The 25,869-nt window shown below is 43.6% G+C and overlaps 1 protein-coding gene across 1 annotated transcript in view; it reads right to left on the reverse strand.

The window, feature by feature from the left end:
* Positions 1-1,156, reverse strand: part of KCNJ6 (potassium inwardly rectifying channel subfamily J member 6) — a 371,462-nt gene extending 370,306 nt beyond the window's left edge. Inside the window, exon 1 of the mRNA XM_063956569.1 lies at positions 768-1,156. The gene's annotated coding sequence lies outside the window, so the exon portion shown is untranslated. The remainder of the gene's footprint in view (positions 1-767) is intronic.
* Between the last annotated feature and the right edge of the window lie 24,713 nt (positions 1,157-25,869).

Here is a 25,869-nt window from a genome sequence, read left to right on the forward strand (position 1 = left end):
CAGGAAAACAAATAAAGTGACAATACAATATCTGGCGCCCAATGATGGGTCATTCGGTGAAAAGTTGATAGCTGTGCTTGGTCACAGACCATGCAGAATGGACTCTGAGAAGAGGATGGTCACTAATATGTATTCCCAGCTGGGACAATGAGACAAACCCCCCACCAACCCCAAGTTACATAATCAGATGTTATGCGAAGATATATTTAGAAATGGAAAAGCTGCATCGATTCTAATTGCATATATTATACTTATGCTCTAAAGCAGGACTCATAGAGTTGAAATGAATTGCCGTCTCTGGCTTAATATGACATTTATGGGTAAATTTGTGGTTCACATCCCAGCACAGAATTGCTAGGTGTACAGTTTTTATTTTAGACCGTAAACCATTCATTATCTTCCTATCATTTCAACCAATAGAGACAGAGGTTTAGATAATGGACTTCGATGAAATAAGTATGGAAAGCTATAATTGATGCCCTGAGTTGATCCAGGCATTACATGTAATAAAATGATATATAAGTGACACGATTGTAATGATTTGCTGAATTCTATGGGAAAAATTGTTCTCGCTCTCTTTTTTTTTAAAAGTTTCAGATTATAATATATATTTTGTTACCTATAGGTCCCACTACTGTCATCCTATAGGCTATCCTACAGTACTTCCTGATCACATTTTCCCTGTAGGGTAGGCAATGCAATTGTAGTATGAGCCTAATGAACAGGTGAGGGAATGATTAGAAGTGTAAAAGGCATGCAGCATGTACCTTATGTTGATGTGTAGGTCTCAGATCCTCATGGTGCCCTTGCTGAAGTATCTCTGCTGGATGGATGGATGTTCAGTAGCTTGGGATAAAAAAAAGGCTTTTGAGTAAAAGATCTGATCAAACCTTGGTCTCTCTCAGTGGTCCTCCATCCTGTTGTACAGACATAGCTCCCCCTCCAAAAAATAGAAAACCACTAGATGAGCCTGGATCAAGTCCCTCATTAGCTTGTTGGACCAGTAAAGGCAGATGTAACGAATTCAGTCAGCAGGGGAATAGTCTAATGCTGAATAAAAGCACAGGCAGCAGGTAAAGTGCTTGAAACACGTTAGGAAACGTCATGAAATCTGCAGATACAATGAATCGGGCTCTTTCTAATTGCAGAGGAGACGCCGCTGTGCATTATGAAACGTGCAGTAAAGGCTGAGGCTGGAACTGCGAACAGCGCCACCTACTGGGAGCAGGGAATAATGACAGCATCCCATTGATGTTCTGTATCTGAAATGCTTAATAAGTTCCATAACTCAGACCTTTCATCATGTCCATTCATGTTGCTGTGGCTGGCAAAAAGAAAAAAAACAGTGACATGTATACGATAGGTCTTTTTTTGCAAACCTCTTAAGTTAAAGGTGGGCAAATGAAGAACTGAAATTTATTAACTTTTATTCAGATTTAATGGCATATTTACCAGTCATTTTGCGGGAAATCCCCCGAAACCAGCAGTTTCTGGTGTATACCTGCAAAGGGTCCCCTATATTTACTGCAGTTCCTCTATTTCCACAGTGGCTGTGAAACTGTTACAGATGGAGCCCTGCTCATCTATCCCTTTATAACTGAGACAGTGCTGTCGGACTTAATCCCCCGCTGTAATGACTTGGGAGGTCATTCCGACCCGTTCTCACGCAGCGGTTCTTTGCTGCGGTGCGAACGGGTCGAAAATGCGCATGCGCGGCGGACAGCTGCTAGAACTATGAAGAAAGTATTCGCTAGCGCGATCGCAAGAGGATTGACAGCGAGGAGGCGTTCCGGGGCGTCTACTCACCATTTTTCCGGGCGTGGAGATAAGAACGCAGGCGTGTCCAGGCGTTTGGAGGGCGGATGTCTGACGTCAATCCCGGGACCTTCGTCGCTGTATCCGTCGCACAGGGTAAGTAGGTCTGACCCAGGGCTTGTTTTGCAGGAAACTTTTTTAGCATAGCAGGGCTGTACAAGCGATCGCAGCCCTGCTATGCAGAAATACACTCCCCCATAGGCGGCGTCAAGTTGATCACACGAGCAGCAAAAAGTTGCTACGTGCGATCAACTCAGAATGACTACCTTAATCTCCCGCTGTATTGTTCTCTCTGTATTGTATTGCAGCTGAGAACAATAGATGAAAGGCTTATGCTAATAAACCTTGGTGCACCAGAGAAGGCTAGATGAGCGAGGCTCCATTTATACATTTACCAAGCCCTGGAAAATAAAGCATTAGCTTACTGTAACCTATGGGCTACTTTAACGCATATTTCCATCTGCGTTTCCTGATACATGCTCAGGTCGATGGCAGGGACAGTTCTGTTTTTGGAAAAACTCTGCCACCGTGCCCTACTGTAAACAATGATCATTTTGCATTGCTAGTTGGGGAGGGGATGGTATCACGATACCGGCGCTTCGGATGCTGGCAGTCATATCACCGACAGTGGCATTCTGGTGTTCAGAATTCTGACACCTAGCAGGTAAGTATTCTATCCCTAACCTCCCTAACACCCCCCACCCCCCCTCTCCCAGCCTAACCTTAACCCTTCCCGGAGGGGGCCTAACCCCCCCCCCCCTTTTCCCGCTGCCTAAACCTAACCCTCCCTCCCCCTCAGCCTAACCCTAACCCTCCCAGGTGGTGCATAATCCTAACCCCCCCCCCTCCCAACATCCCAAACCTTCCACTGCAGCCTATACCTAACTCCCCAGAAATTGGAGTTTTTGTCATCAAAACTTGAGACACCCTCAGCATATTACTCCTCAGCCTCCTGTCCTTTACTCCGATGGTTCCAATGGAATAGCTACCAATGTATTAAAAAAATCAAAGGATGTCACTGCTCCTCGGACTGTAGTTCTTCACAAAGGTTTAGTATCATATGGGGTGCCTTTATGTTGCTTTTTTTCATTCAGCTGTTGGCTCAATATGCTTTCTTCAGTTAGCTGCCAATTGTTGATATATCATGATGGATGTTAATTAGACAATCATACCAATTCACCATAAGCCGCATTGTTAGGCTTACCATTTATGTAAACTGTGTGTATTTGTATACCGGATTTTCTCGTGTTCCCCCATCCCCTCTTTTCTTCGTTCTGTAGCCCTATCCCCCCCCCCCCTTCCCCCGTACTGAGTTATATACAGTTGAAAATATTTAAGAAAAATTTATATAAAAAAAAAAAGACTTGAGACACCAGAAACTGGTATGATGAGTGGAACAATTTGTAATATGCCCTCTCACTAAAAAGACACCCCAGACATGACACAAACAGCTTCTTATTAGTTATTATCTGAATAAATTTTATTCATGATACAAATATTTAGAATATAACATTTATAAACTTTTCACATCATAATAGGTGTCACAGAAACCACTGTCTAACAGGAACAGATGTTGCAGTTTCCCATCAACACCCTGACGGTTGTAGGCACTATGGTGGGGGTCCTAGAAGTGATGTATAAAAATAAATGCCAATAACCCTCCATGTTTCATCCCTTCAGGGGTAATATAATATTGGTGGAAAACTGATTAGTGAAAGTATATGTCAACAGAATTAGCTCCTGCTTCTACAAAAGCTTCAATATATATACTGTAAGGTATGTCCCGTCTCCACAATAAGAGGGCCTTAATGGCTTCCTCTGTGAGTGAGATGGGACAAATGTAAGAGAGTAGGAATGGGGTAGGTATTGGAGTGGGGAGGTGCGACGGCTAGGATGGAGTGATGGGCATGAAAGGGAGTGTCTGAAAAAGCAGGGTTCAAAATAGAACAGTAGGGGCCAAGCTTGAGAGAGTGGAGGATGGGACCACCCTTTGCCTTCAAAACAGCATCAATTCTTCTAGGTACACTCGCATGGTTATTGAAGGAACTCGGCAGGGAGGTTGTTCCAAACATCTTGGAGAACAAACCACAGATCTTTTGTGGATGTAGACTTGCTCAAATCCTTCTGTCTCTTCATGTAATCTCAGACAGTATCAATGATGTTGAGATCAGCACTCTATGGGGGCCATATCATCACTTAAAGGATTCCTTGTTCTTCTTCTGAGAGTAATGATATTAATGACATTGGCTAGATGTTTGGGGTCGTTGTCCTGTTAAAGAATAAATTTGGAGCCAATCAAATGCCTCCCTGATATTACATGATGGACAAGTACCTGCCTGTATTTCCCAGCATTGAGGACACCATTAATCCTGACCAAATTTCCTGAAATGCTGCCCCAAACTTGCAAGGAACAAACACTTATTATTGTACCACTCTCAGGGCCTAATTCAGATCTGCACGTTATATTTGCCCCACCTGCACTGCACATGGTTTTGCCCATTAGAGAACAATTTTACTGTTGCGATCAGGTCTGAATTAGGCCCTCTATCCCTTTGTTGAACTAACTACTTTCTGTTACAGCCAAATATTTAAAATTGTGACTTGTCAGTCCAGAGCACCTGCTGCCAATTTTATGCATCCCAGTTCCTATATTTTCGTGCATATTTGAGTTGCTTGCCAAAAGTTTCCACGTTGAAGGTATGGCTTTTTGGCTGCAATTCTTCCATGACTCCCACTTCTGGCCAGTAGATGGGTATACCTGGGTTCCACTGGTTTCTGCCAGTTCTGAACTGATGGCACTGCTGGACGTCTTCCGATTTAGAAGGGAAGTAAGCATGATGCATCTTTCATCTGATGCACTAAGTTTCTTTGGTGACCACTGCGTCTACGGTCTTCAAGGTTGTCCATTTCTTTGTGCTTTTTCAAAAGATTTTGAATAGCACATCCTGAAACCCCTGTCTACTTTGAAATCTTTGCCTGATAGAGACCTTGCTGATGCAGTATAACTACCTTGTGTCTTGTTGCTGTACTCAGTCTTGCTATGGTGTATGACCTGTGGATGAAACTGTCTTCCACAACCTCACTTTGAAGCACAGTTTAGCTGTTCCTCACCCAGTTTTAAGCCTCCTACACAACTGTTTCTGTTTCAGGTAATGACTGTGTTTTAACCTACATATGAAAATGATGATCATTATCAACTGTTTGGTATGACTGGTTAATCATACACCTGACTAACCCTACAAAATCCCTGACTTTGTGCAAGTGTACTTAGAAGAATTGATGCTGTGTCAAAGGCTAAGGGTGGTCACACCAAATATTGATTTGAATTAGATTTCTCTTCTGTTCATTCACTTTGTATTTTGTTAGTTGATAAATATAAACTATTAACATTTCTATTTTTTAAAGCATTCTTACTTTGCAGCATTTTTCCCACACCTGCCTAAAACTTTTGCACAGTATTTTATATATATATATATATATATACTGTGTGTGTGTGTATATATATTTGTGTGTGTTTATGTGATTACCATAGTAACACTACAGTGTATGATCACAAATATTTATTAAAACAATAACATACACACTAAGATACTGTATAGCAAATAACCTAAAAAGCTCATAATTTGAAGAACTGTGCAGTTTACTGTATGTAAGTGTCAACATGATCCTGATAAAGACCAATTGTGATCGGACGCCTTCCCACCCTCACTGGCTGCGTCCTGCATTTAAGTCACATGGGACCTGGCCAATTAGGGGATTCCCGCTTACCGCCAGTAACCGCCTGTTACTGACTCCACCCACTGCAGTGGGCGGGTACAATGCTGCCACCACCAGGCTTCTTATAACTGTGGCACCTGGAACCACGTTTTTGCTCAGGCTCTTACCGCCGGAACCTGAGTAACTGCTTGCTGCTGTGTATGTGTTGACACGCTTTTGCCGAACCTCCTGTCTGGCGTCAGTTGACTCCCACTGGTCGTAGACCTAGACCAGATCCATCATGGTAGCCTGGCAGAGGGCTGAGCTTGGAGACACTACGATTACCCTGGACAGCCGGAGAACGGGACTGCTATTGTGCATTCCTGGGTGTCGCAAGATGGAAGGCGATCGTCGTCTTGAGGCAAATTATGTTTATTTGCGCAATAGTTCTAAAGAGAACTCTTCCCTGTTGCTAGGGGAAACAGACTACAATAAGATGTTCACAGCAGACTGAAGTAAGGTGGAATACCCTCTGAGGCTTTCAGGCTCCTCTCTTTTTATTTGAATTCTGCACACCAACCTGTTCTCTTTTCCATTCAATCAAACCATCTTATATAATGTATAAAAAAAATACATTTATAACAGAAGATAACTGCATAAATCAATTTCCTCCTTCCTCCCACACAGACAAAGTTCTGTGTCATTTAAACTACATCCTAAATAGTGCAGCCCAGGAAATCTTAAATCAGATTGTTTATACACAAACCTACTGGGAAGACAACCTAGTTTGCATTCGTAAAACCCAAATTGATTTAGCATCCTCTTTTGATCACACAGATTCAAAGTATCTATAGTTTATTCTGCAGTGTCTGTATCTGAAAAACAAATGGTACAGGGAAACAACATGAAAGTATACAAATTGAAAACAAACTGGTTTCCCCAAAAGCACAGACACACAAGAGAACAGCTAGGGGCCATTTCACAGGAAGTGCTGTAACCAAAGTATTGGTCATTTCACTCTTACCCCTTCTCACAGGAACTGCAGAATCCAAGCACATTACCTGCTGTGCCCTGACCAACACATCAAAAGGTCTGATCACACTAAGGAGTTACTTACAGGGGCAAACGTAGGATCTAGTCAGCGGGGTTTCCATGTGTATGTGTGTACATGTGTGAGTATATATATATATATACACACACACACACACACACACACACACACACACACACACACACACACACACACACACACACACACACATATGTGTGTGTATATACAGTGTCTATATATATACACTGCTCAATAAAATAAAGGGAACACTAAAATAACACATCCTAGACCTGAATGAATGAAATATTCTTATTAAATACTTTGTTATTTACATAGTTGAATCTGACACCAAAATCACACAAAAATTATCAATGGAAATCAAATGTATTAACCCATGGAGATCTGGATTTGGAGTCACCCTCAATATTAAAGTGGAAAAACACACTACAGGCTGATCCAACTTTGATGTAATGTCCTTAAAACAAGTCAAAATGAGGCTCAGTAGTGTCTGTGGCCTCCACGTGCCTGTATGACCTCCCAATTCCCCGAAACGTTGATGGATACGACTTTGATGTCTTAATACAATTTGTTTTTCTACAAGACCCTGAGTGCCGCAGATTTTTTGTTTGCTATCTGATCCTACACTGAGGGCACCGGGGCACTTTTGTCATACAGAGGAGTGCCGGGCTGCTTCCATTTGTTATATATATATATATATATATATATATATATATATATATAAAGACTCGGCGGCGCGGCACTCGGCTTCACAACAGGTAAAAGAACACGGACACCTTTCCTTTTGGTCAACGTTTCAATGTATTGGACACATTTTCGTCAGGACATAATACAAACACAAAACACATACCTTTTTATACACAAAACATCACCATGTGTGCTGCGGACGTGGGGACGGGACCGAACACCCGCCCACAAGTCGCTGATTGCTGACGTCATACGCACATGACAAGTCAGACGTGAGATTCCCGTTACCATGACAACTAAAAAGAAAGCATAGGGCACTTTAACATACCACAGTGACTGCAAACTTAAACCAAATGTTGTTAAATAACTGTATATATGCAAGTTTTGTATTACCATATACCATATACATAATGTCCAAATGGACAGCATATTAACTGATGGGATAATGCCACTCTTAATATTTGAACCTAAAGGGGAATAATACGATCTTAAAGTGAACGCTACATAATACTTATCTTAAAGCTGCATAAGAAATATTTTCATTGAGGCCCCTAGGATTAATTACATCTAACCGATGAATCCACTCCGCCTCTCGTCTTAACAATTTTAAACCTCTATTGCCCCCTCTAATATCCTCAGGTATCGTGTCAATCATTCTGTATCGCAGAGTATTGAGTTGATGTTTATATTCGACAAAATGTCGGGCGACAGGTTGGTCGCTTTTACCTGAAAGCAGGGCTGCTCTAATGGCTGCTCTGTGTTGGCCCATCCGGACCTTAAATTTACAGGTTGTCTTGCCAATATAACAGAGGCCGCAAGGGCATATAATTTGGTAGACCACAAATGTAGAGTTACAATTAAAGTAGTGTCTAATTTTGTAAGTCCTGCCTGAATGTGGATGAGAAAAAGTGTCACCCGCCAGCATAAATTGGCAGGTGACACAAGTGCATCGAAAACACCCTACTCGGGTATTATCCAAAAAAGTTAAAGAAGATGAACTTCTTGGTAAATTGGAGTTAGTTTTAACAAGAATATCTTTAAGGTTGCGTCCTCTTTTATAACATGGCATAAGACTACGCTGGCCAATATTGAGTGCTTCATCACTCTGGACCAAAGGCCAGAGTTTTTTGGACGTCTTATGAACCAGGGGTGAGAGGGTGTGATATTTATTAACCCAGGGAAATCTACTAGTCATATTGTCATTGTTAATTTGAGATCTAGATAATAATAGAGTCCTATCTAAAGACATTACCACTTTTTTGGTTTCCTGTAATCTATCTTGGTTATAGCCTCTTGTCATAAATTTATTAATCAGAGTGTCAATTTCTCTTTCTGCCACGGTTCTGTCGCTATTGATACGATAGACACGTATCATCTGCGAATATGGGAGGCCATTAATGAGAGGGCGGGGATGGCAACTCTGAGCTTGCAATAATGTATTCCTGTCTGTGGTTTTGATAAACAAATTGGTCTTTAATGTACCATCTACAATGGTAACGTTCACGTCTAAAAAATTAATAGACTGTTGGCTTGACACATGTGTAAGTTTAATTGGACCATCCTTGGTGTTGTGTGCAAGTAGAATATTATTCAGATGTTCTATTTCGTCCTGCCACAGGACAAACACATCGTCAATGAATCTGGTGTATAATAAAATGCTGGAGGATATAACTGTATCCGAAAAAAATAAAGCATGCTCAATGGAAAACATAAAAATATTGGCGTATGCCGGGGCCATAGAACTGCCCATGGCACACCCTTTAACCTGTAAATAAAAATCGTTATTATAAAGAAAAAAATTATTATATAATAATAATTCAAACAGGGATACAATCACCTCAATGACATTACTATCAAAAGTGCTTTTTCTAGTCAGAAAGGATCTAATTGCTGCTAGACCCATATCATGGGGGATTGAGGTATAGAGATTAACCACATCAATGCACACCAACCAACTACCAGGAGGGATGGATGGCAGCTCTGCCAATTTACTCAAAAAGGTGGTAGTGTCAAGCAAAAAAGTGGGTTCCTGTTTAATTAGAGGTTGTAGAAGGGAATCCAAAAACGTGGCTACCGGCTGAAAAAGAGAACCTCGGGCAGAGACTATAGGTCTACCTGGAGGAGGGGAAAGGCCTTTATGTATTTTTGGTATCGTATAAAATACCGGGGCTAGTGGAAATGATGGATATAATATCCCTTTTACCTCTTCCTTAATAAAACCCAGATCAACTGCATGCTGTAAGATGGTATATAATTTTTCACGACACTGCTTAGTGGGTTCCCCCTGTAACCTTTGATATATTTGTATATCAGTTAACTGCCTCATGATTTCCATATGGTAATCTGAGGCATCTTGGAGAACAATCGCCCCTCCCTTATCCGCTGGTCTTATTATTAGGGATTTATTACGGGCGAGGGTTTTCAAAGCTTGACGTTCCCTACTAGTAAGGTTGGGGTGACTACTAGGTGCAGATGTCACGTGTTGATGAACTTCAAAGTCCAAGGTATGTATAAAGGTCTTGATAGATGCATTGTTGGACATTGGGTCAAACGTAGATGGTGATTGGAACTGTTTCAATGGCTGAGGGATGACAGGTGAAGTAGTTCCAGGTTGTTCCTTGAAAAATTCACTCAGCCTGAGTTTCCTAGAAAGTTCATATTTTTCTATGTTCCACTCTAACTGATTAAAAGTTGAGGTAGGGACAAAAGAAAGACCTTTGCCAAGAAGACTGTATTCGCCATCCGACAAATCATATGAAGATAAATTAAAAATCAGCTCCTTTTGTAAAGGGGAGGTCGTCCTACTCTTCCTCTGCCTTTCGGTTTGGCGCCCCCGTCTCGTGTATCTGCGTTTGCGGTGGAAGGATTCTTCCTGGGTCTTAAACCGCCGCGAACACCTGAAGGGTCCGAATTCCTCTGGGTTTGTTCAGTATCGCTGGTTGAACTTCCCATCTCCTGAGATGAATCGGTATCAAACCACGAGGTGTGAAATTTCGGGTATTGGCATCTATTACGGTTAAAGAATGGTCGTCTATTGTCCCGTGTAGAGTTACCGCTTAGCCAGCGGTATACTGCATGTCTCTCGTAGTCGTTCTCCACCTTTGTTAATTTATCTTTTTTGAAGGCCAGAAGGTCTTTTTTATATATAGCCACCTGTTGCTGGAGTCGCTCCATCCAAGCCACAGAGGTGTCTGCTGTTAGAGTCGGTAAATGAATGGTCTCAAATGAGGCTATTCTTTCTTTAATTAGGTTGAGTTCTTTAGTGGATTGCTCGATCACTAGGATCATGAGATCAAACGAGCAATGATTCAGTATAGCCACCCAGCGTTTACAGAATGCAGGGTCCTGTCGACCTATGGTCGGGCAGTTGTGCACACGGAACCCCCGTGGAATTTTTTTGATTTTGTAATAATCACTAAGTGATAGACAATGAAGATGGTAATCTACTTCCTTCTTCTTTAGACGTAGAAGGTCTCGGTAGATAATGCCTGGTGTAATGGCTTCTGTCTCATCATTAATTCCTGTGGTGTTGTTCTCCAAGATGCCTCAGATTACCATATGGAAATCATGAGGCAGTTAACTGATATACAAATATATCAAAGGTTACAGGGGGACCCCACTAAGCAGTGTCGTGAAAAATTATATACCATCTTACAGCATGCAGTTGATCTGGGTTTTATTAAGGAAGAGGTAAAAGGGATATTATATCCATCATTTCCACTAGCCCCGGTATTTTATACAATACCAAAAATACATAAAGGCCTTTCCCCTCCTCCAGGTAGACCTATAGTCTCTGCCCGAGGTTCTCTTTTTCAGCCGGTAGCCACGTTTTTGGATTCCCTCTACAACCTCTAATTAAACAGGAACCCACTTTTTTGCTTGACACTACCACCTTTTTGAGTAAATTGGCAGAGCTGCCATCCATCCCTCCTGGTAGTTGGTTGGTGTGCATTGATGTGGTTAATCTCTATACCTCAATCCCCCATGATATGGGTCTAGCAGCAATTAGATCCTTTCTGACTAGAAAAAGCACTTTTGATAGTAATGTCATTGAGGTGATTGTATCCCTGTTTGAATTATTATTATATAATAATTTTTTTCTTTATAATAACGATTTTTATTTACAGGTTAAAGGGTGTGCCATGGGCAGTTCTATGGCCCCGGCATATGCCAATATTTTTATGTTTTCCATTGAGCATGTTTTATTTTTTTCGGATACAGTTATATCCTCCAGCATTTTATTATACACCAGATTCATTGACGATGTGTTTGTCCTGTGGCAGGACGAAATAGAACATCTGAATAATATTCTACTTGCACACAACACCAAGGATGGTCCAATTAAACTTACATATGTGTCAAGCCAACAGTCTATTAATTTTTTAGACGTGAACGTTACCATTGTAGAAGGTACATTAAAGACCAATTTGTTTATCAAAACCACAGACAGGAATACATTATTGCAAGCTCAGAGTTGCCATCCCCGCCCTCTCATTAATGGCCTCCCATATTCGCAGATGATACGTGTCTATCGTATCAATAGCGACAGAACCGTGGCAGAAAGAGAAATTGACACTCTGATTAATAAATTTATGACAAGAGGCTATAAACAAGATAGATTACAGGAAACCAAAAAAGTGGTAATGTCTTTAGATAGGACTCTATTATTATCTAGATCTCAAATTAACAATGACAATATGACTAGTAGATTTCCCTGGGTTAATAAATATCACACCCTCTCACCCCTGGTTCATAAGACGTCCAAAAAACTCTGGCCTTTGGTCCAGAGTGATGAAGCACTCAATATTGGCCAGCGTAGTCTTATGCCATGTTATAAAAGAGGACGCAACCTTAAAGATATTCTTGTTAAAACTAACTCCAATTTACCAAGAAGTTCATCTTCTTTAACTTTTTTGGATAATACCCGAGTAGGGTGTTTTCGATGCACTTGTGTCACCTGCCAATTTATGCTGGCGGGTGACACTTTTTCTCATCCACATTCAGGCAGGACTTACAAAATTAGACACTACTTTAATTGTAACTCTACATTTGTGGTCTACCAAATTATATGCCCTTGCGGCCTCTGTTATATTGGCAAGACAACCTGTAAATTTAAGGTCCGGATGGGCCAACACAGAGCAGCCATTAGAGCAGCCCTGCTTTCAGGTAAAAGCGACCAACCTGTCGCCCGACATTTTGTCGAATATAAACATCAACTCAATACTCTGCGATACAGAATGATTGACACGATACCTGAGGATATTAGAGGGGGCAATAGAGGTTTAAAATTTTTAAGACGAGAGGCGGAGTGGATTCATCGGTTAGATGTAATTAATCCTATGGGCCTCAATGAAAATATTTCTTATGCAGCTTTAAGATAAGTATTATGTAGCGTTCACTTTAAGATCGTATTATTCCCCTTTAGGTTCAAATATTAAGAGTGGCATTATCCCATCAGTTAATATGCTGTCCATTTGGACATTATGTATATGGTATATGGTAATACAAAACTTGCATATATACAGTTATTTAACAACATTTGGTTTAAGTTTGCAGTCACTGTGGTATGTTAAAGTGCCCTATGCTTTCTTTTAAGTTGTCATGGTAACGGGAATCTCACGTCTGACTTGTCATGTGCGTATGACGTCAGCAATCAGCGACTTGTGGGCGGGTGTTCGGTCCCGTCCCCACGTCCGCAGCACACATGGTGATGTTTTGTGTATAAAAAGGTATGTGTTTTGTGTTTGTATTATGTCCTGACGAAAATGTGTCCAATACATTGAAACGTTGACCAAAAGGAAAGGTGTCCGTGTTCTTTTACCTGTTGTGAAGCCGAGTGCCGCGCCGCCGAGTCTTTGTATCTTCCCCTCTTGCGAGGGCACCGGCGCAGCTGCATGTCTCTAACTACGGAGTGCCGGACCCCCGAGCTGATATATATATATATATATATATATACTGTATATGCACACACATATAACGAGTTTTATGGTAAGAACTTACCTTTGTTAAAACTCTTTCTGCGAGGTACACTAGGCTCCACAAGGAATGGACAATGGGGTGTAGAGTAGGATCTTGATCCGAGGCACCAACAGGCTCAAAGCTTTGACTGTTCCCAGAATGCATAGCGCCGCCTCCTATATCACCCCGCCTCCCTGCACAGGATCTCAGTTTTTAGTTAACCAGTCCAATGCAGTAGCAGGAAAAGAGACGACAACGGTTAGTAGCCACAACACCGCATTCTCACGACAGGAGAAGTGTCAGCGGCTAATGCCATACCAACCCAAAGAAGCTAAGTGCGTCAGGGTGGGTGCCTTTTGGAGCCCAGTGTACCTCACAGAAAGAGTTTTAACAAAGGTAAGTTCTTACCATAAAACTCGTTTTCTGCTGCGGGGTACACTGGGCTCCACAAGGAATGGACAATGGGGATGTCCTAAAGCAGTTCCTTATGGGAGGGGACGCACTGTAGCGGGTACAAGAACCCGGCGTTCCAAAGGAAGCATCCTGGGAAGTGGCAGTATCGAAGGCATAGAACCTTATGAACGTGTTCACAGAGGACCACGTAGCTGCCTTGCACAATTGTTCTACGGTCGCACCACGTTGGGCCACCCAAGAAGGTCCAACAGACCAAGTAGAATGGGCCTTAATGTGATCAGGAGCAGAAAGACCAGCCTTCACATAAGTATGTGCAATCACCATTCTAATCCATCTGGCCAGAGTTTGCTTGTGAGCAGGCCAGCCCCGTTTGTGAAACCCAAACACAACAAAAAGAGAATCAGATTTCCTAATAGGAGCAGTTCTCTTCACATAGATACGGAGAGCCCGTACCACATCCAAAGACCGCTCTTTGGGATACAGATCAGGAGAAACAAGTGCCGGAACTACAATCTCCTGATTAAGGTGGAACGAAGAAACCCCCTTAGGTAGATAGCCGGGATGAGTCCTAAGAACCGCCCGGTCACGGTGAAATATCAGATATGGGGAACTACAGGACAAGGCCCCCAAATCCGACACTCTTCTAGCTGAAACAATAGCCAGCAGAAACACCACCTTAAGGGAAAGCCACTTAAGGTCAGCTGAACCAAGAGGTTCAAACAGAGACTCTTGTAACGGCCCCAAAACCACCGACAAGTCCCAAGGAGCCACAGGCGGGACATAGGGAGGTTGGATACGCAACACGCCCTGAGTAAAGGTATGCACATCAGGTAAGGTCGCAATTTTTCTCTGAAACCACACCGACAAGGCAGATATTTGAACCTTGAGGCCCTGCTGAAGAAAAGCCAACAACTTGGCTATACTAAACTTGGAAGCGTCATAATCGTTAGATGCGCACCAAACAAAGTAAGAATGCCAGATCCTATAGTAATGCGAGCCGAAGCCGGTTTCCGGGCCCGTAACATAGTTTGAATGACCGCTTCAGAAAACCCTTTAGCCCTTAAGACGGAAGCTTCAAGGGCCATGCCGTCAAAGACAGCCGGGCTAGGTCCTGGTAGACACAGGGGCCCTGAACGAGGAGGTCTGGGCGTTGTGGAAGTAGAATTGGACGCTCTGACGATAGGCCTTGCAGGTCTGAGAACCAGTGCCATCTGGGCCACGCTGGAGCTATGAGAAGCAGAATTTCTTTTTCTTGCTTGAACTTCCGAATTACCCTGGGCAGGAGTGACACCGGAGGGAACACGTATGGCAGCCGAAACCTCCACGGTACCGCCAGCGAATCCACGAATGCTGCTTGAGGATCTCTTGTCCTTGCTCCGAAGACCGGAACCTTGTGATTGTGTCGAGACGCCATCAGATCTACATCTGGAAGGCCCCACCTTTCCACTAGGAGTTGAAACACTTCTGGATGGAGGCCCCACTCGCCGGCATGCACGTCCTGACGACTGAGAAAGTCCGCTTCCCAATTCAGGACTCCTGGAATGAATATTGCCGATATGGCCGGTAGATGGCGTTCTGCCCACTGTAGAATCCGTGAGACTTCCTTCATTGCTAGGCGGCTTTGAGTGCCGCCTTGATGATTTATGTAAGCCACTGTGGTGGCGTTGTCTGACTGTACTTGAACAGGACGGTTCTGAATTAAATGCTGGGTGTCACGATCCGGGTATCTGGACGCCATTACCTGCCGTTTAGGTGTCTTCTGAGACTGGCCCAGCGTTCCAAATCCGGATCTCATCTGTGTCAACACTCTGCACATCCCTCCTGTCATTCTGAGACACTACCACAGCGGAGCCATGTTTGAATCCAACATGGCGTCTCCCGTCCTCCGCGGCCTCCGCCGCCGTTACTGTGTTATTGCTGCAGGTTCTCAGAATCATGTATCATGCCTGCCGCGGCCTCTGCTGCCCTCCAAGTGTCTCAGCATATAACTGTCATCTGGCGTCTCCTGTCCTCCGCGGCCGGCGCCGCCATTATCATTATGTTTGCACATTTCATTTCAAACCAGTTTTCCCTCCAGGTTCCAGCATGGGCGCAGCCATGTTGGATTTGATCACATGCTCCAATTCCTCCAATCCACCGTTGCTGGAATCTGCATAATTGCCCAGCCAATGCCTGCATAGCAGCAGGTATAAGTATCCTGTGTCTGGGCCAGATAGATGTCAGTGCTTTGAATGTCATACCTTGTTCCAGTCTCTCTCTTCTGTGGTTTGTTTCTCCAGGTTCCAGCTCCTGTCTCCAGCATCCACAAAGAGACCCGCACCTGCTTTCCATCCTGCGGTGCAGCCTGACTTTGCGATCCTCTGTGACTGATCCAGCTTTCAGCTATTACCTCGTTTGCTTCCAGCTTCCAAGCTTTCAGCTATTAACCCATCTGTTTCCAGCAACCTGCTTCCAACAGAATTCAGCCTCCTTAAAGAGCCGGTGTTCTCCCAGCGGATTTCTACTTACCAGCAGTATCCACTACCACCGGTAACCACTCTTCATTTCATCTGTTTCCACGCACCCTAGCATCTTTCAGTTTTAACTCCGTGTCTCCACTATCTGGCTGGTTCCGTCCAGTGACTCCTACAGTGCATTCCAGTTACCAGCATCATCTCATACACCTACTGGCGTGTTCCTCGGTTGTCTCCACTACTACAGCCTGGCCTGGTAAGGTTATTCTACCCAAGGACTATAACATCCGTTCTGCAACCTACCAGTGCCCTGTTATACCTTTTATGGTTTAGTGATCCAGGAACTGTATTATCTGCCACTGATAATACTGACTGTGAACGCTGTTGTGATTATACGGAGTCTGTTTAATAAACTTTCATTTGACTTTTAACCTGCTTGTCATGGTCACACCTTCGGGTTTCCTTCCACACTTACATGTCCAGGGGTCTGATTAAACCATCTAAGTTTAACTTCATTCCAGCCCCTACAACTGAGGCTTCCTCCCGTCAGCCTAAACCCTCAGTTGTGACACTGGGCTAGGTTCAAGGCATTGAAGACCGCCCGCAACTCCAGAATATTGATCGAGAGGAGGGACTCCTCCTTGGTCCACTGACCCTGAAGGGAGTGTTGCTCCAGCACCGTGCCCCAACCTCTTAGACTGGCATCTGTCGTCAACAGGACCCAGTCGGATATCCAGAACGGACGGCCCCTGCACAGTTGTTGGTCCCGGAGCCACCAGAGCAGCGACAGATGGACCTCCGGAGTCAATGAGATCATTTGAGACCTGATCCGGTGAGGCAGGCCGTCCCATTTGGCTAGAATCAGCCTCTGGAGAGGGCGAGAGTGAAATTGAGCGTACTCCACCATGTCGAATGCTGACACCATGAGGCCCAGCACCAGCATCACCGAATGTATCGACACTTGCGGACGAGATAGGAAGCAACGAATCCTGTCCTGAAGTTTCAGGACTTTCTCCTGAGACAGGAACAACCACTGGTTGTGAGTGTCCAATAGTGCTCCCAGATGCACCATGCTCTGAGCAGGGATCAGGGACGACTTCTTCCAGTTGATGAGCCACCCGTGGGCTTGCAGAAACCGGACCGTCACATCTAGATGACACAGGAGAAGTTCTGGGGAATTTGCTAGGATTAACAAGTCATCCAAATACGGCAGTATCCTGACCCCTTGACGGCGGAGTACCACCGTCATCACCGCCATGACTTTTGTAAAGACTCGCAGAGCCGTTATTAAACCAAAAGGTAACGCCCAAAACTGGTAATGGCAGTTGCCAATCGCAAATCTCAGGTATTGGCGATGAGACACTGCTATAGGAATATGCAGTTAAGCATCCTGTATATCCAGGGAGACCATGAAGTCCCCAGGTTCCAAGGCCAGAACTATAGAGCGAAGAGTTTCCATCCGGAACTTGGAAACCTTCACAAACCTGTTCAATGCCTTGAGGTTGAGAATGGGCAGGGAGGACCCATTCGGTTTCGGGACTAGAAACAGCGGAGAATAGTACCCGGACCCCTCTGCGCAAGAGGCACATGTACTACGACTCCTGTATCCAGGGGGGTCTGTACCACCAAATGTAGAGTGTTTGCCTTTGTCTTGTCCAACGGGACATCTGTCTGGCAAAATCGATGAGGGGGTCGATTTTTGAAGGCTATGGCGTAACCTCGAGTGACGACTTCCCGTACCCAGGCATCTGAAGTGGTCTTCAACCATTCCCGGGTATACCCTAGAAGCCGGCCCCCCACCCTGGGATCCCCAGAGGGAGGCCCGCCCCGTCATGCGGCAGGCTTATCTGTCTTGGAAGCTGGCTGACGGGCCGCCCAGGCTCTTTTGGGCTTAGGATTACCAGGTTTGGAAGTGCGGGCCTGCTTGTTGTACGCCTGACCTTTTGCTTTACCTGAAGGACGAAAGGGGCGAAAGGAAGTACCTTTAGCCTTCGACACAGAAGGAGCAGTACTTGGCAGACAGGCAGTTTTGGCAGTAGCCAAGTCAGCTACAATCTTATTTAAATCCTCCTCAAACAGAATATCTCCCTTAAAAGGGAGTACCTCCAGGGTTTTTCTAGAGTCCAGATCCACAGACCAGGATCTCAGCCACAATATCCGGCGAGCCAAAACTGACGTATTAGAGGCCTTGGCTGCTAGGATACCAGCATCAGAAGCCAACTCTTTAATATAGCGAGAAGCTGTGACAATATATGACAAGCATTGTCTAGCATGGTCAGAGGAGATTTCAGCTTCTAACTCCAAGGCCCATGCTTCAATGGCCTCTGCAGCCCAAGTAGCTGTAATAGTGGGCCTTTGTGCAGCACCTGTGAGGGTGTAAATCGCTTTCAGACAACCCTCCACACGTTTATACGTAGGCTCTTTTAGAGACGTGACGGTGGTGACCGGTAGAGCTGAGGAAACCACCATCCTAGCCACATGTGAGTCCACTGGAGGAGGCGTTTCCCAATTCTTAGACAGGTCCGGCGCAAGGGGATAGCGAGCGAGCATCTTCTTTTGAGGCACACACTTCGTACCCGGGTTTTCCCAGGGTTCCTCTGACGTATATCAATTAGGTGGTCAGAGTGAGTTAAACTTGTTTAATCACCTTCTGACGCTTGAACCTATCTGGTTTCTTAGGAGGAACGGATGGCTCGGGATCATCCGTAATCTGTAAAATTAACTTAATAGCCTCCAAAAGATCAGGAACATCCACATGTGAACCACCCTCCCCATCAGCCGTATCTGAGTCAGAACCTATGGGGTCAGTGTAAGTGCCGTCTTCATCCGAAGAGGTGTCAGTGACAGCAGTGAATTGTGAGGAGACAAGCGCTCGCTTAGAGGACCCCTTGGACGTAGGCGAGCGACGGTCAGACTTTCTAGTAGTCAGGGACTCGTTCAACTTCTTTTTTTGAGCAGATAAATCGTCCGCCCATGGCGGGTTAGCTGCAGGGACCACAAACGGTGGCACTGGCATTGGGGGTCCCATTGGTGGTGTTAGTTTATGAACTAGCGTATGCAGAAGTGTGGAAAAAGCGGCCCACGGCAGGTCATTATTTGCCCCCATTGCCACCGTCCCACTGGGGGGCAAGGAGCCCCCAGAACCAGAGCCCAAAGCTCCTGTATTCTCCTCATAGGTATGTGCGGCTTCAGCAACACCGGCAGTGTGTTCAGCCCCAGAACCGTTACCCTCAGCCCAAACCCCTGCGCAGTGTAGTCAGCACCAGCAGAGATAAAGGAGAGATATGGTGACTAAATCACAGAGAAAAATACGTAATACAGTATATCTTTGTGAAAATCCTATATTAGATAAAACCTGACGCACCAAGCCCCCTCAGGTTATAGAATATAGGGATGGCAGGTTGAGTGAAAGACACAAAATGGACACCACTCAGCTATCAAATGCACACACAAATAGTCACAGTCTGTACAATGCAGAGGTTATTACTAACAATAATACTGCACTGGACTAGCTTACACAGCTATATAACAATAGATATAACAGTACACAGTAAGAACTGGATGTATATCACAGGGTAATTGTACTAGGAAACCCTGACTAAGTGCACTCTTTCTTAACTAACACTGACTAAAAAAGGCAGGTAGAATACTTAAGTGTCTTGTAAAGTTACAGCACTGACAACCAGGCGGCTTTACATAGGAGGATTTGCCCAAGCATTCCCAGGAACAGTGAGCTGAGGGATAATGGCGCCACAGACACTGCCAGGGAGTGAGGGAGAGACAGATATGCAGCTCCAGGGCGGGAACATTTGCAGAAAATGGCACCCTGGGGCTGGGGGAGGGGCTTCAGGTCCAAACTCTATCCCCCTGCTGGCAAAACCACCGGGTACTGCGGGCTCTAATAAAACGGTTTATAGAGAAAACCTGACCTGTCCCATGCCCTGGTGATCTAGTGGGATCACCTGTACTGCCACAGTGTCCACCGCCAGCGCGCGCGGCCTGCCTCCCACTGACCGCGCCGGATCACGATAATGACCGGGTCCCGCAAGCGGGACCCACTTACCACCTCCCGAAGCGTGGCCATACATCTCTCTCTGCCCCGCCATACATCTCTCTCTGCCCAGCATGGAGTGAAATCAGTTGAAGTTTTGATATTTTAGCAAAACTGCTGCTGAATAGGGTCCACGGCCAGCCACCGGGCTGCACATCTGCTCATTACCAGGTTTTTCAGGGGATTTTCCCCAAAGATTGTTTAATATAAATGTCCCTTGGAAGAAATTGGCACGGCTTTGTGCAGTAGTCTAGAAGAAAAATCATTTGTAAAAGAATATACTTATTATGCAGCTGCTCTGCATCATTTTATAGTATGCAAATGTTAAGTGTCACTCCAATGCTGATTGGTTGCCACGGGCAACTTCTACACTGGCTCACTTATCCAGTCTTTTCTCTGCTTAGTACATCTCCCCCTAAATCTACCTGTGATCAGCTCTGACTTCTGTTCATTACAAATCATGTTATGTTATACATCAGTGCTGCTTTTTATTACCATAACTCTGGGATGCCTTCTATATAATGAAGACCTCAGTGCATTGCAGATGAATGTGGATTTTGTATCAGAAAGAGTCTGCCTGCACATATTTAGAAGTTAAAAGTTTCAAGGTTTCACCTCGTTGCCCCTTCTGCCGACCCCTTTTAGCAATAACGCGCAGGTGACACGGGGCATATTTCAAATGAAACTCAGGATGTAATTTCTCAGCAATGGAACGAATTGGCCGCACGGGCAGAGAAAAAACAGACGAGGGTCTACAGTATATGGAAATGGGAGATATACCCAGCTACACAACCTGAGCTAACAAGAAATCGGGCGCCACTAAATGCACAAATAACCAGAATAATGTACAGTACATACTGTATGATTATAGACTGTGGGTAAACAAGTAAAACATGCATTTTTCAAGTATAAATATTTGACTTAATGTTTAATGTTTAACTAAAATAACTACAGTATGTTCTTTTATGGGTGGTCATTCCGAGTTGATCGCTCGCTAGCAGTTTTTAGCAGCCGTACAAATGCTATGCCGCCGCCCACTGGGAGTGTATTTTAGCTTAGCAGAAGTGCGAGCGAAAGGATCGCAGAGCGGCTACAACATTTTTTTGTGCAGTTTTAGAGTAGCTCCAAACCTACTCAGCGCTTGCGATCACTTCAGACTGTTTAGATCCTGTTTTGATGTCACAAACACGCCTTGCGTTTGCCCAGCCACGCTTGCGTATTTTTCTGCCACGCCTGCGTTTTTCCGAACACTCCCTGAAAACGGTCAGTTGACACCCAGAAACGCCTTCTTCCTGTCAATCACTCTGCGGCCAACAGTGCGATTGAAAAGCTTCGTTAGACCCTGTGTGAAACTATATCGCTCGTTGTAATAGTACGTCGCGCGTGTGCATTGCGCCGCATACGCATGTGCGGAACTGCCGTTTTTTTTGCCTCATCGCTGCACAGCGAACAAATGCAGCTAGCGATCAACTCGGAATGACCACCATTGTCTCTGCTCCTTTGGAAGATACAATAGGTCTGAATCAGAGATGCATACACTGGTCCTGATTTGGGCACAAGTGTGTTTGCGGACGGATCTCACATACTGCGCATGCGCCATAGGAAAAAATACTGGCGTCATGTGCACGCACACAGAGATTACAAATGCGGGCAGATTGATTGGACAACTGTTTCTATGAAATGTGCGTTTCCCCATCGGTAACTAGGCGGCCACCATGTGGACTTGCGTCGCTATTCTGTCAGATGGGAGTGCCGTGGGATTGTTGTGGGCATGTAAGACAACTTTAGTATCAATTGGACAGAGATAGGACACCTGTGTCAGGTGAGTCTTCCGCATGTTCAGACACTAATGACAGCGGTTGCGGCTACAGATGGAGCGGCATTCCACGTGCAGACGCACGGATGTTCAGCATACACAGGCGGAATCTCGCATTGTCACAAGCCGGTAAGTCGGCTGCTGCAGATGTAGGGATAGTCAGCCTCGGGAGCATTTGAATCAGCCCCAGTGCGTGCTTGGAATAAATGCAGATCTCGGCCTGTATTCTACGTTGGCCTTATCTATGGCCCTATCTCGCTGCTTGGGAAAGCAGCTGTCATCACTATCAGCAGAGCACATTTGCAGTAGAACACTCAGAGATATACAACTCTGCATGACCCATAGTTGCTCAAAGTCGCGTATACTTTGTTTTTACTGTTATCTCTCATTCCCAGGGGTTGTCACCCACCCACTAGTGTCAAGAAAACGACAAAGACATCATAGTTCAAACTGGAATGTGTATGACGTGTTATGATCAGATCTTAGACCTACAGTCATGGGCAGACCCTTGCCTTTCTCTTGCAGCAAATATTAGTGTAGAGAAGACGCAGCATCCAAAAGATCCTGCTACATCGGCACCGTTCCCAACTCTAGGCGCAAATGGAAGGGCTTTTACTAGCATACAGTCCAATGAGTGTTATAGGAACACCAGACTGTGTCTATTGCCCAATTTTCCCTCTGGTAGCCCAATGGAAAAGTCCTGAATCCCTGTACACCAACTTACACGGAACACAGGACATTTGTCCTCCTGAGCCCTAAGCCTAGTGGTCTGTCCAGCAAACAGTATGTAATTAGATAATTATATTGGGGATCTTATCGTACCAGAGAAAGGAGTAACGTTTCGAAAAGCAGGAAATATTAAAGGTAAACTAGCCCCTAGCCATTACAAAAAGACAAGTATAAATAATGAGAACAAAGGGGAAAATTGGTTCTCTATAAAGCGACCTATGGGTTTCCACAGATGTGGGAAAGATAGATGTGAAACTTGTAAGTTTACCGAAAAAAAGTCAACTATTGTAAGATCATTTGTCACGAATGAATGTCATAGTATCAAGGATTTTATCAATTGTAGCTCCAATTACGTGATATATGTATTAACTTGTGGTTGCGGTAAACAGTATGTGGGACGCACCACAAGGACCTTACACACGAGATTTATGGAGCATAAACGGAACATCACCAAAAATCTGAAATCTCATTGTTTGTCAAGTCATGTATGAAACTGTGTAGAGGGCTCACTTGATAAGATTAGGATCATGGGTATTGAACAAATTGGAGTGACACAGAGAGGGGGCGATCGCTTCAATATGTTATGTAGACGTGAAGCCTTTTGGATATTTAGACTATGCACATTAAAGCCGCAAGGATTAAATGATACGGTGGAATTAAATAATATATGAATTGAACAACTAGCCATAAAGATTATAATGAATGGTGGAATAAATGAATTGATATCTTCAAGTGATAAAAATAAAATTAAATTGAATAATCAGACTGAACTGGATAACATATAAATTAAGTGCATATAAGTTAAATATATATACCCATATACTACTCTCATGGTAATGATACATGAATTAATTGATTGGCTAATTGATAGTTAATTGGTTTTGGTATCTCTCGTTACGTTTGTCTATATGAGAGGTATTTATAGAGAATTCTTTCTTCATAAATGTGATGTATTATATGCATATATATCTTCCTCCTTTATATATGTGTATTTATATATATATGTATACATGTATGTATATATATATATATATTTTTTTTTTTTTTCCAGAAATATGGATCACTCATTGCTGATGCCATATAAGCCTCTGAGTATTTTATTTTACTCTATCTGATTAATTATCTATTTATCTATATATACTTGGTTTTTCAAAACCATTTTTTAAACTATGTTTTAATGTTAATTAAGATCAGGTTGAACATATCAGCGATATGGGAAAATTGCTATGATGTTGGATATATAGTTTAATTATATAAGTTTTATGGTTGTATAGTTTATTTACGTCTGTCTTTTAATTTAATTAGATATAAGTGATTCCTATTAACAAATGCCACATAAAGGAGATTCGTAATAACGGGGAAACACCAATAGATACATAATAACGGCAGATATATACAGGAAATGATACCATGACAACCGTTGAAACTAATGACGGAACGCATGATTGGAACGCACAGAGTGCGCATGCGTGAGCTATGGAAACAGGAAAGAGAAGGTGGCACCTGTTTCCTGTTAAATACAGAGCGGTGTAATACACTATTATTCATTCATTCTCTCTGAGGAAGCCGCCGAGTCGCACATAGGCGGGGAAACGCGTTAGAGGAGTGCTATCCTCGGCTGGGATCGATTGCCGTTTCTAAACAGCACCACAAGCGTGAGGACCGGCTAGGAGTCTAAGGAGTAAGACGTCACCCCGTTTAATCACCATCCAGGTCTGAAGACACGCAGAGTTGCTGCTTAATAAACGTGGCCACGCTGGACTGTTAAGTATATAACTATTCTACTAAAAGCTGTTGCAGTGGATCTATTGAAGCAAAGGGATTCCTGCACTAATACGCTTTACACTAATAAGTTCCATGCTTTGAACTTTATTAACCTTCTATCAGCTGAATGAGTTTTCATGCTTTGAACTTTTCTGATGATTTCAAGCCTTCTACTATGGCATGATTAATGGCTACTAACATCTAGTGCACTAAATAAGCTTATTAACCCCGGAGTGGCTATACTATATTATATATGTTTTAAGTGAGATATATATTAGGAAAATACCGGCCGTGTAATATATGTTTGTCATGTATTGGATAAATAAATGTTTTATGTTTTAAATATACATTGATTTGGACAGCGCTTCATTATTGTGTATATATCTTTTGGTATGTACTTGTAGCCTGAGGCTGGATGTATGATTGAACGGTGTTAGATATATCAGTACAACGCATTATTAGGGAGATCGATCCACAGAAATATTCCTTTTCGCAAATGATGTTGTCTGGAAGGAATTTTTTCCTACTGTATTAAAAAGTTGGCATCTGCCTCGCTACTTGCAGCCAAATAAGATTAGGCTGAACTTGATGGACTAGGCAGATATGTTGATGACCATTTACTGTAATTACTCATTATGCATTTTCCAGTTTACACACAACTTTTCTGTTTTGAATTAACTATTTAATGTTAGATCATGTATGAATCATTATATACACCTTCTCACACACGCCATAGCTGAGATCCTAGACATTAAACAGTCATCCTCTAGCTATTATTATTATTATCCTTTATTTATGTGGCGCCACAAGGGATCCGCAGCGCCCATTACACAGTACATAATCAAATGAGCAAACAAGAAAACAGCACTTACAGCACAAGACAATATAGGACAGGTATAGAAAACCCGGGGTTAGGAGCCATCAAAGGGAGTATGGAGTGTAAGATAGTGAAAAGGAAAGGCACATGAGGAAAGAAGTCCCTGCTCTTTCGAGCTTACAATCTAAAAAGTGAGGGGCTAACAGACCGGGGTGACACAGAAGGGGTAGACAGTGAGCATAGACAAGAGGGTTAGGAGGAGAGTTGGCTGGGTTTGGTGAAGAAGTGGGTCTTGAGAGCCCGTTTGAAGTTTTGTAGAGAGGTGGAGAGTCGAATGGCGAGAGGTAGAGCCAGTGGCGTAAGTTCGTCACAGTTGCCCGGAGGCAAGATAAATATTGGTGCCCCCCTATTTCCTATATTAAGATAAATATATGTATGTATGTATGTATGTATGTATGTATGTGTATGTGTGTGTATATTTGTGTGTGTGTGTATATGTGTGTGTGTTTGTGTGTGTGTGTGTGTGTGTGTGTATATAGACTGTTCTGAAAAAAATGTATATACTGTATTTATATATTTAATTGTCTTTAATTTAAAATC

Source organism: Pseudophryne corroboree, chromosome 2 (assembly GCF_028390025.1).
Source record: "Pseudophryne corroboree isolate aPseCor3 chromosome 2, aPseCor3.hap2, whole genome shotgun sequence".
Taxonomy (NCBI): Eukaryota; Metazoa; Chordata; class Amphibia; order Anura; family Myobatrachidae; genus Pseudophryne; species Pseudophryne corroboree.